General features: G+C 40.2%; 1 pseudogene; it reads left to right on the top strand.

Moving 5' to 3' along the window:
- Window positions 1-1,396: 1,396 nt before the first annotated feature.
- LOC142430420 (calmodulin-like) lies at window positions 1,397-3,029 on the top strand (annotated as a pseudogene).
- Window positions 3,030-10,594: the final 7,565 nt, after the last annotated feature.

Raw genomic sequence — 10,594 nt, 5'->3', positions numbered from 1 at the left:
AAACCTGATTCTGTCAATTCTGACTCATGGTGGCCTTATATGTTACAGAATAGAACTGCGCCATAGTGTTCTCTTGTCTGCAATCTTTACAGAAACAAATCACTAGGTCTTCACTCTGCAGCATAGTGAGTGAATTAAACCATCAAACTTTAGGGTTACTGAATTGATCTGTGAGGTCAAAAAGGAAGAAAGAAAACCCACTAGCACTGGGTTCAATTCCAACGATTAGTGATGCTCTGCAGGGTTCTGAGGCTTTAAATCTTTGTAAGAGCAAATAAACTCATAATTCTCCCCTGAGGCATCCGTGGACTTGAAATGCTGTCCTTCTTGTTAGCGGTCCTCCGAGCACAACCAGGCCTCCACGGGAGCAACAGTCAGTTCAATGAAAACATCATTACAATAGTTCTCTTATTTTCTTTTTAATGTGACTTCAGAAAAGTTAAAACTAACTGTGTTGTTAGCATTATATTTCTATTGATTTGTCTACTATACTTCCATGTGTTCTGGGAACATCCTATCATTTGTTACAGAAAGTCTTGCCTCTTCCACATAGGCTTCTCCAGCCTTTCCCACAGCCATGCTCTCTTCTTTTGATTTCCATTTCAGTAGAGTGGAGGCCTCCCAGCTTATCAAGATATCGTAACTTGCCATCCTAACCCACATAATTCTCCATAGAGACCCCAAGGGCGATGAGTAAAGTTCTCAAAGAATGGATGAATGAAAGAATGTTGAATGAGCAATTATTGAAGCTCTCTGGCATAGAACCACTTGTGTAGTGGTGGACAGAAGCACAGTAATTTACTAGATTACAATCTTGTTGAAATGAGAGTCTCTATCCTGATAATATCCCCTAATTGTAGAAGTGTTTGAGCAAATAATTATTGAGTTGGCTGAGGTCATAAGGTACCAGGTGACTAGTTTTCGTCAGTACCAATCAACCAAGGGCAGATCAGCACTCGGCTCCCCTAGGCAGTAGCCACAACCTTCGATTAACTTCTGGAATAATATTATAATTACCATCCCCATTGCCTAGCACATGATGTTCACATCCACACAAAACAATCTTTTCAAATCAACATCTTTTGTCAACATCCCTCCTTGTTACAAATTACCATGGCTCCCTGCTAACAAAGGACAGTGTCTGAATTATTTAGCATATCAATTTACTATGCTGCCCTCATCTACCATTCTCCAGTATGATCCTTTCAATCTAGTTATGTTGGTCTCCAAGATGTTCATCCTTTCTTTTCTGTCCATATGGCCTGTGCCTACTTGTGCCTAGACATTAGCTAAAATTGAATAACTTCTTCATAAAACCTTCCCAACTCCTCTAGTTCACACTAACATTTCCCTTCATGAACACCTCTGATCCTGTTTAAAATCACAATCAAGTGCAATGAAGTCCTGGTGGAACACTGGTTGTAACATTCAGCTGTTAACTGAAAGGTGAGTACTTCAAACCCACCAGTGGCCTCGTGTGGCTGTCTACTTCCATAAATATTTACACCCTTGAGAACCCAAAGTAGCAGTTCTACCCTGTTCTATATGTCTTCTACAAGCCAGAACTGATTTGAAAACAGTAAGTTTATTTCAAGTTCAATGTCTAATCATGTTCCTACAACAAATGGTTAAGCCATTGTATCCACAGAAAAAAATAGCTTATAAATTCTTGTAGAGTAAGAAAACCTTAGATGTACCTGCACCCTAGCGAAGAAACCTGAGTGCCCTTGCTCCCTGATGATGAAGGACCTGACGTCACCATTCCCAAGCAGCAAGGACCTGGCTATCCATCCCCAGCCCTGGCAAGGAAGCCCGCAGTCATTCCTGTGCCCTGGAAAAGGAAGACCCTAGCCATTATGGTGCCCCAGCAAGACAAAGCGAACAATTCACACCTGGCCCAGCAGCTCTCTCAACAATAACAAATGTGCCACAACGCCATGAAAACAGAAGTCAATCATGGTACCCCCCACACACACACATATACAAAAGCACATGTATTTTTTTTAAAAAGGCACAAACACCAGAACAACACAAAGATTCAAATGAAGAAAATGTGCTGAAACTACCAGAAACAGAATTGAGATAAATAGTGTTCAGGTACTTTCAATGAATTACAAAAATGTGTAATAGAACAAAGGAAAGAATAGAAAACTCATCAACTCTACACCAAAAATAGAAGTACAGAAAATAAATAATAAGATAACAGAATTTGACAATATAATAAAAGATCATAGTAACAGAATCAAAGAAATGTAAAGCTGAATCACTGAGCTTGAAGTCAACTATCTCAAATACAGCTGAGGAGAGAAATGCTGACCATCAAGAACATACGAGTCTGAATAAAGTCTATAGGCAGCACACTCTCGAGAGGAACGTCTTAAATCTCATTGGCATTCTAGAGCAGGAAGAAAGCAGACACACCTGCAGAGAAACCAGCACAAGAAATCATGGAAGAAAACTTTCCTAACACAATAAAAGAGAAGAAAATAACTAGTCAGGGTCCGAGTGGAGCCAGCGAGCTGAGTGGCCGTGTGAATGCATCTCAGAGACGGGTCATGCTTGCAGCAGGGCTGACCAACGGACTGGGGTGCAGATTGCAGAATTCAAGGAAGCATTTCCATTATTTGACAAGGAGGGTGCTGGAACTATCGCAGCAAATGAATGGGGACCATAATGAGGTCTCCTGGCAGAATCCCACAGAAGCAGCATTCCAAGACATGCTTAATGAAATAGACGCTGACGATAATGACACAATTGATTTCCTGGAATTTCTGACAATGACAGAAAAAAAAAAAAGGACACAGACAGTGAAGAAGAAACTAGAGAAGCATTCCGTGTGTTTGATAAGCATGGCAATGGCTACATTAGGCAGTGGAACTCCATCACATGGTGATAACCTTGAAAAGTCGTTAGCAGATGAAGAGGTTGATGAAATGATCAGGGAAGCAGATATTGATGGGGATGGTCAGGTAAACTATGAAGAGTTTGTACAAATGATGACAGCAAAATTAAGGCACTGTGCAGAATGAGTTAAATTTCTTGTACAAAACTGTTTATTTGCCTTTTTTTGTTTGAAACTTATCTGGGAATGATTTCCCCCAACTGTCAAAAGAATATGCATGTATCATAATTGGGACTTCATTCCTCCATGTTCTCTTCCCATATCTTACTGCCATTGTACTGAAACCTTATTTTAGAAAATCAATCAAGGAACATGTTGCATATGACTTATGCTGTATATATCTTCTGCCCATCTAAAGTTTGATGGAATTGGGCAAATGAGAGAACATCTGGTTAGGCCTCTTTTTAAAAAGATCATTTTATTGGGGGTTCATACAACTCTTGTCACAGTCCATAAATAGATCCTGTGTCAAGCACATTTGTACATTTATTGCCCTCATCATTTAAAACATTTGCTTTCTACTTGAGCCCTTGGTATCAGCTCCTCATTTTCCCCTCCCTCTCTGCTGCCCCTCCTTCCTGAACCCTTGATAATTTATAAATTATTATTATTTTGTCATGTTTTATAATGTCCAACGTCTCCTGTCATCCACTTTTCTGTTGTCCATCCCCCAAGAAGGGGGTTATATGTAGATCACTGTAATAGGTTCCCCCTTTCCACCCCACACGCCCTCCACCCACCTGGTATCCCCATTCTTACCACTAGTCCTGAAGGATTCATCTGTCCTGGATTCCCTGTGTTTCCAGTTCCTATCTGTATGAGTGTACATCCTCTGGTCTAGCTGGATTTGTAAGGTAGAATTGGAATCATGATAGTGGGGGAAGGGGGGAAGCATTAAAGAACTAGAGGAAAGTTGTATGTTTCATCGTTGTTACACTGCACCCTGACTGGCTCTCTCTTCCCCACGACCTTTATATAAGAGGATGTCCAGTTGCCTACAAATGGGCTTTGGGTCCCCACTCCACACTGCTCCTCATTTACAATGATATGATTTTTTTGTACTTTGATGACTGATGCCTGATCCCATCGACACTTCATGATCACATAGTCTGGTGTACTTCTTCCATGTAGGCTTTGTCGCTTCTCAGCTAGATGACTGTTTGTTTATCTTAAAGCCTTTAAGACCCCAGATGCTATATCTTTTGATAGCCGGGCACCATCAGCTTTCTTCACCACATTTTCTTATGCACCCATTTTTCTTTAGCGATCATGTTGGCAAGGTGAGCATCATGGAATGCCAATTTAATAGAACAAAGTGTTCTTGCATTGAGGGAGTTCTTGAGTGGAGGTCCAATGCCCATCGCTACCTTAATACTAACCCTATAAATATATGCACACAGATCTATTTCCCCATCATCATATATAAATATATTTACATATGAACATGCCTGTATTTAGACCTCTGTAAATGCCCTTTGCCTCCTAGTTCTTTCCTCTATTTCCTTTTATTTTCCTCTTGTCTCACTATCATGCTCAGCCTTCATTTGGGTTTCAGTCATTCCTCTCGGTTACATTGCCCTTGATCATGCCCTACCAAGTCTCTTACACCCTCCTCGATACAGATTTTGGATCACTTGTTGTTCCCTTGTCCCTGGCTTTAACACCACTTCCTCCTCTTTCTCCCACCTCCTCCTCTCCTATGTCCTCCTGGACCATCAGTCCCATTGTTTTCGCCTTCACATTGTTTATCCAGCCTATCTTATCTTGATAGACCTGCAGAGATAATAATATGCACAAAAACAAGACAGAGCAAAACAAAGAAATGAAAGAAAACCAATAAAATACCTATGACAAAAATGAACAACCTGTAAATAGTTCAAGGTCTGTTTGTTGGCCTTTAGGAGTGTTTTCTGGTCACATGTGATGGGGTGCCATGCTCTGGTACCAAAGTCTATTTTTTTATTCGTTTTATTAGGGGCTCATACAACTCTTATCACAATCCATACATGCATCAACTGTGTAAAGCTCATTTGTACATTCATTGGCCTCATCATTCTCAAAACATCCGCTCTCCACCCAAGCCCCTGGCATGAGCTCATTTTTCCCATCTCTCCCCACTCCCTCCTTCCTCATGAACCCTTGATAATTTACAAATTATTATTTTGTCATATCTTGCACTGTCTGACGTCTCCCTTCACCCACATTTCTGTTGTCCGTCCCCCAGGGAAGAGGTTATATGTAGATCCTTGTAATCGGTTCCCCCTTTCCAACCTCCCTTCCATCCACCCTCCCAGTATCGCCACTTATACCACTGGTCTTGAAGGGATCATCCATCCTGGTTTCCCTGTGTTTTCAGTTCCTATCTGTACCAGTGTACATCTTCTGGTCTAGCTAGATTTGTAAGGTAGAATTGGGATCATGATAGTGGGGGAGAGGAAGTGTTTAGGAACTGGAAGAAAGTTGTGTTTTTCATCAGTGTTACATTGCACCCTGACTGGTTTCTCTCCTCCCTGAGACCCTTTTGTAAGGGGATGTCCAGTAGCCTCAAATGGGAGACCAAAGTCTATTTTTGGTACTCCCTCAGGACTTCCTTGTTTTACTCCCCTTGCTGTTCCGTTGCACACTCTTAGTGTTTTGCCTCGGTGTGGTAGAGTCAGATCAGGTGCAATTCCCACACTGTGTCTCCAGTGTCCCCGGGAACGCTATGGGGCAGTGAGGGATGTTGTGTCTCATAGTGGGGTTGGCTCTATGGTCCTCTCTGTGCAATGGCTGCTCTGAGCAAGGATATCATCCTCAAGCCTTAGTGGGCCAAGATGTGCTCCACTCTCTCTTCTTCCCCCTTCATTTGCTCCCATGTGCTCTTTCAGACATGTCCCTCTCCCTAAGATCTAGCTTCAGTGCTGTCCTCTGAAGTAAATTCTTCTGGGGGGGAGGGGCAGTTGTCCATGTAGTTGGGATTGGGGCCACCCCTCAGGCGTCTCTCCTGGTTCCCTGCTTCATGCCGGTATGTTAATTCACATCTTGGAGCCCCGGGTTGAAGTCTGCTCCCTCTTTCCCTGAGGAGATATTAACAATACCCTCCCCTTGGATAGTTAGGCCTTTTTAAAGTAGTTTTGTTTAGGAACCGTCCGCATGTGGTTCTTCAAGTGGGGCACTGTAACTCTTCATGCGCTCCGTACAGTCAACAATATGTACTGAAAGCCGCCCTGTTGCAAAATGAGCGCATTATCCAGGGACTCATAAACTTTTTTTTTTAATTTGCTGGCCCCGTACCAGAAAGATCTTCTTTTAGAGTTATTAGTTTCCTAAACTTTGCTTAGCCACTTAAAGAAAATCTGCTTTGGTAAAATTTGCCTCAAATCCATTCCAAGTTGTATATTTGTTTTCACATTAAAAAATTACAATTTAACTCCTCCTCACCAAACAAAAGGACTATCCAAGAGGGTGAGAGAACTCCAAACAGAATAGACTCAAAACAGAAACACACTCCAGCATATAGTATTCATATTCTCCAGTATCAAGGACAAGGCGAGAATCCTGACAAGGGGAGAAATATAACCTACAAGTAAAACCGAGAAGAATAAGTTCATATTTCTCAGCAGAAACCATGCTGGCAAGAAGACCATGCAGTGACATATGTAAAAACTTGAAAGAAAGAAAAATATGAACCAAGAATCTTATGCCCATCAAAGTTATCCCTCAAATATGAAGGAGAAATAAGTGTTGTTCTTAACAAGAAGAAATGTAAGGAATTCATAAAAGCAAGACCAGCATTACAAAAATACTACACGGGACCCTTTGGACAAAGAATCAACAACAGCAGAGAAACCAAGTGGCAACATGCAAGACAACGTCATGTGAAAATCAGCATATGAAAACAGTGCTCCAAACAACACATCAATATAAGAAGAACCTAGGAATCAATAAAACCAATTACCAAACAAAAAAAAGACACTAGCAAAATGGCAGGAACAAACCCAGTCATACCAATAACAACACTAAATGGTAAAGTATTCAATGAACCAGTCAAGAGACAGAGAGTAGCAAACTGGATAATGAAACAGGACCTATCAATATTCTGCCTTTAAGGAAAACAACTTAGACACAAAGACAAAAATAGACTAAAAATTTAAAAATTGATAAAAGTTACCAAGATAATAGCCAAAAAAAGTAGAAGTGGTGATATTAATCTTCAATAAAATAGACTTCAAGGCAAAAAAAACATCTTGAAAGAACAAAAAAGTACATTACATGCTTGAAGGAACAATAGAGCAAGAACAAGTGAGAAATAGACAATGAAACAATAATAGTGGGAGACTCAAATACATCACTCTAACAAAAAGGCAGACTATCAGAAAAGAAACTCAAAAGATACCCAAAAGAACTAAATAACCAATCAATATAATTAAACCTTTAGACATATAGAGCAACACAGTATATTTTCTCTTTCAATGCGCATGAAACATTCTCTAGAATAGACCGCATGTTAGAACACAAAGCAAGCCTTAATGATTTGTCAAATATTGAAATTCTACATTCCATTTTCTCAGCCTGCATGGCTATCTAATTAGACATCATCAATAGAAAGAACAAGACCAAAAATCCAAATGCATGGAAACTGAAAAATCATACTACTGAAAAACAACTGAGCAATAAATGAAGTAAAGATGAAATTAAAATATTCTTAAAACAAATGAGAACAAAAACATATCAAAATATTTGAGGTACATAAAAACAGTTATGAGAGAACAATTTAAATAAATTAATGCCCACATGGGGGAAAAAAAAAAACAGAAGAAAACCAAACTCACTACCTTAAGCAACTAGAATAAGAGCAACCAAAGAAACATTCAGTCAATAGGAGAAAAGAAATTATGAAGATTAGAACAGATGTAAATGAATTGGGAAACAGAAAAAAATGGCTAAAGACATGATTATATGGAGGTTCACCCAGCTACGTGAATGCGTTAAATCTGTGAACTTTAGGTGAACGAATCCACAGAAACTCGTGAATGAAAGAGAGTTGTAATTAAATATTAAGTGCACATCAAGAAAACTTCCCTACCAGAGCTGCTCAATCTCATAATCCCACCATTATCCCATATGCCCCGCCCGAATACACAAAGTCTTCCACCATCTCACAAAAGCGATGACATGAGACTGACTGCTGGGAAAGGCCAAGTCAGTGAAAGGGAAATAATCTGAGATTTGGTCGGAGTCTCAACACAGCGTTCAAGCCCCCAAAGCTGTATCCTGGTCAGGCATTGTGGCTTCTGCTCAGAGATGTCTTGGTGTAGTGAGCCTTGGAAGCAATCACAGTTAACTGGCTAAGACATCCTCACCCTAGACTGACTTTCACAAAGCAAGATATTATCTACTGGTGCAGTTATCATGATGTTACCTATTGGTCCAGTTAAGAGGATTGTGGCTTCCTTTACATGGAGCTGTAACCCACACTGAAAGCTGGAACCCTTGCTGCTCATCAGCAAGGACTTCAAGTCCTCCTCACTTTCAGCTAGCAAAGTCTTGTCATCTGCATATCACAGGTTGCATAGCACAGCCTTCCTCCAATCCCGATGCCACATTCTTATTCATATAATTCAGGTTCTCTACTTATTTGCTCAATGCACAGATTGAATAAGTGTGGTGAGAAGATATAACTCTGACCTATACATTTCCTGATTTTAAACCATGCAGTTCTGTTCATACAACTGCCTCATAATACATATTTGAAGTCCTCATGAGCACAATGAAGCATTCTGCAATTCCCATTGTTCTCATGGCTGTCCATAGTTTGTTATGGTCCACTCAGTGTAATCCCTTGGCAGAGTCAAGAAATAAACAAGTAAACATGAGTAAACCGCTTTCTAGTGCTCTCTGCTTTCAGCCAAGATCCATCTGACGTTAAGCAATGATATCCCTATTCCATATCCTCTCTGAATCAGGCCTGAAACTCTGGAATCTCCCTGTCAATGTACTGCTGCAGCCATTGTTGCATGATCTTCATTCAGCAAAATGCTAGTTGTCTATAATATTAATGATATTATTCTGTAAGTTGAGCATGCTATTGGGTCACCTTTCTTTGGAATAATTACAAATATGGATCTCTTCCAATCAGTTGTCCAGGGAGCTGTCATCCAAATATTCTGACATAGATGAGCGAATGTTTCCAGTGCTTTATCAGCTTGTTGAAACATTTCAATTGATATTCCATCAATTTCCAGAGCCTTGTTGTTGGCTAATGCTTTCGTGCAACTTGAACTCCGTCCTTCAGTATTGGTTCTTGATCCTATGCTACCTCTACAAATGATTGACTGTTGACTCGTTCTTTTTGGTAAAGTTGTTCTGCATTCTTTCCATCTTCTTTGGATGCTTCCTGCATCATTCAATATTTTGCTCAAAGAACCTTTCGATATCACACCTTGAGGCTTGAATTTTTTTGTTTAGTGCTTTCGGTTTAAAATATGCTAAACGTGTTCTCCCATTTTGGTGACGTTACTCAATCACAAAATGACAAACATTGTGTGAGACCACTATTATAAGAATAAAAATGAAGACAAAGTTGTGTATATTAAAGGGGACAGACTTTGATGGGAGGGCTAGGGTGGAAAGATGAAGGAATGGACTAGAAGGTTGACAATTATTGACTTTGCTGAAAGGGGGGCTAGAGAGCCACAAAAGAGAGTAGATAAATATGGGACTGGAGAAGAATATGAAGGCAGGGAGTTGATGAGCTGAATGCAGAATTGGTGGTCTGAAATTGAATGCACCCTCACCCAATTCACAATTTAAAAAACATTTTTAAAAAGTCTTGCAGAATTATACAGACAATAATGCTGAAATTCTGACCAAATTAAATTAAGGCAGTTAGAAATGAAGACAGGGAGAGAAGGGCACAGAAGAAGATACCTGGGTTATGCCAGTGGTCATGTCTCCCGCACTCCCTGCCATCGAGCCAGTGCTGACTCATAGTGACCCCCTGCGGCTTTCTGAGAGTAACAGTTCAGGGGAATACAATGCTGTGTCTTGCTCCCAAGGAGCTCCTGGGGATTTCTAGCTACAATCATGCGGTTTACAGGCCAACGTGTAACCACTACGCCACCAGGGCTCTATGTGGTTATCCGTGGAACTATAAAATGACGAAGATAGAAAAGCATGAACTAACTCTCATAATTTCAAAAAAATACCATATATGAAGGTGTAAGGCAAACAAATAAATAAAACCAACCAAACAAAAAACAGCCCTTTTATCCATTTACTAGTGTCCTGAATAAATAAAATTCAGCTTTATGGATTGACACATAGATCAGTCTCAAGCAGCTATTCAGTATCATGCATTGAAATAAAATTTTAGAAAGCAAAACAAAATTAAAGCAGCTAGAATATTTACTACCTACTACCAACGTCCTTTTAATTGATTTTGCCTCATGGCAACCACATATGTATATCGGAATAGAAATGATGTGCTCACTAGGGTTTTCAATGGCTGGTTTTTAGAAATAGGTTCTCAGGCCACCCTTCTAAGGTGACTTTGGGTAGATCGCAACTTTTAAGAATAACAGCTGAGCATGTCAACCATTTGCACCACCAAAGGGCGACTGGACTAACGGTATTGTTGTTGTCTCATCCAATCAATTCTGCTCCATAGTGACCCATGTGACGGAGTAGATCTAGCTCACAGGGTTCCCCTGG

Source organism: Tenrec ecaudatus, chromosome 17 (assembly GCF_050624435.1).
Source record: "Tenrec ecaudatus isolate mTenEca1 chromosome 17, mTenEca1.hap1, whole genome shotgun sequence".
Taxonomy (NCBI): Eukaryota; Metazoa; Chordata; class Mammalia; order Afrosoricida; family Tenrecidae; genus Tenrec; species Tenrec ecaudatus.
This window is presented reverse-complemented; position numbering and strand designations above follow the sequence as displayed.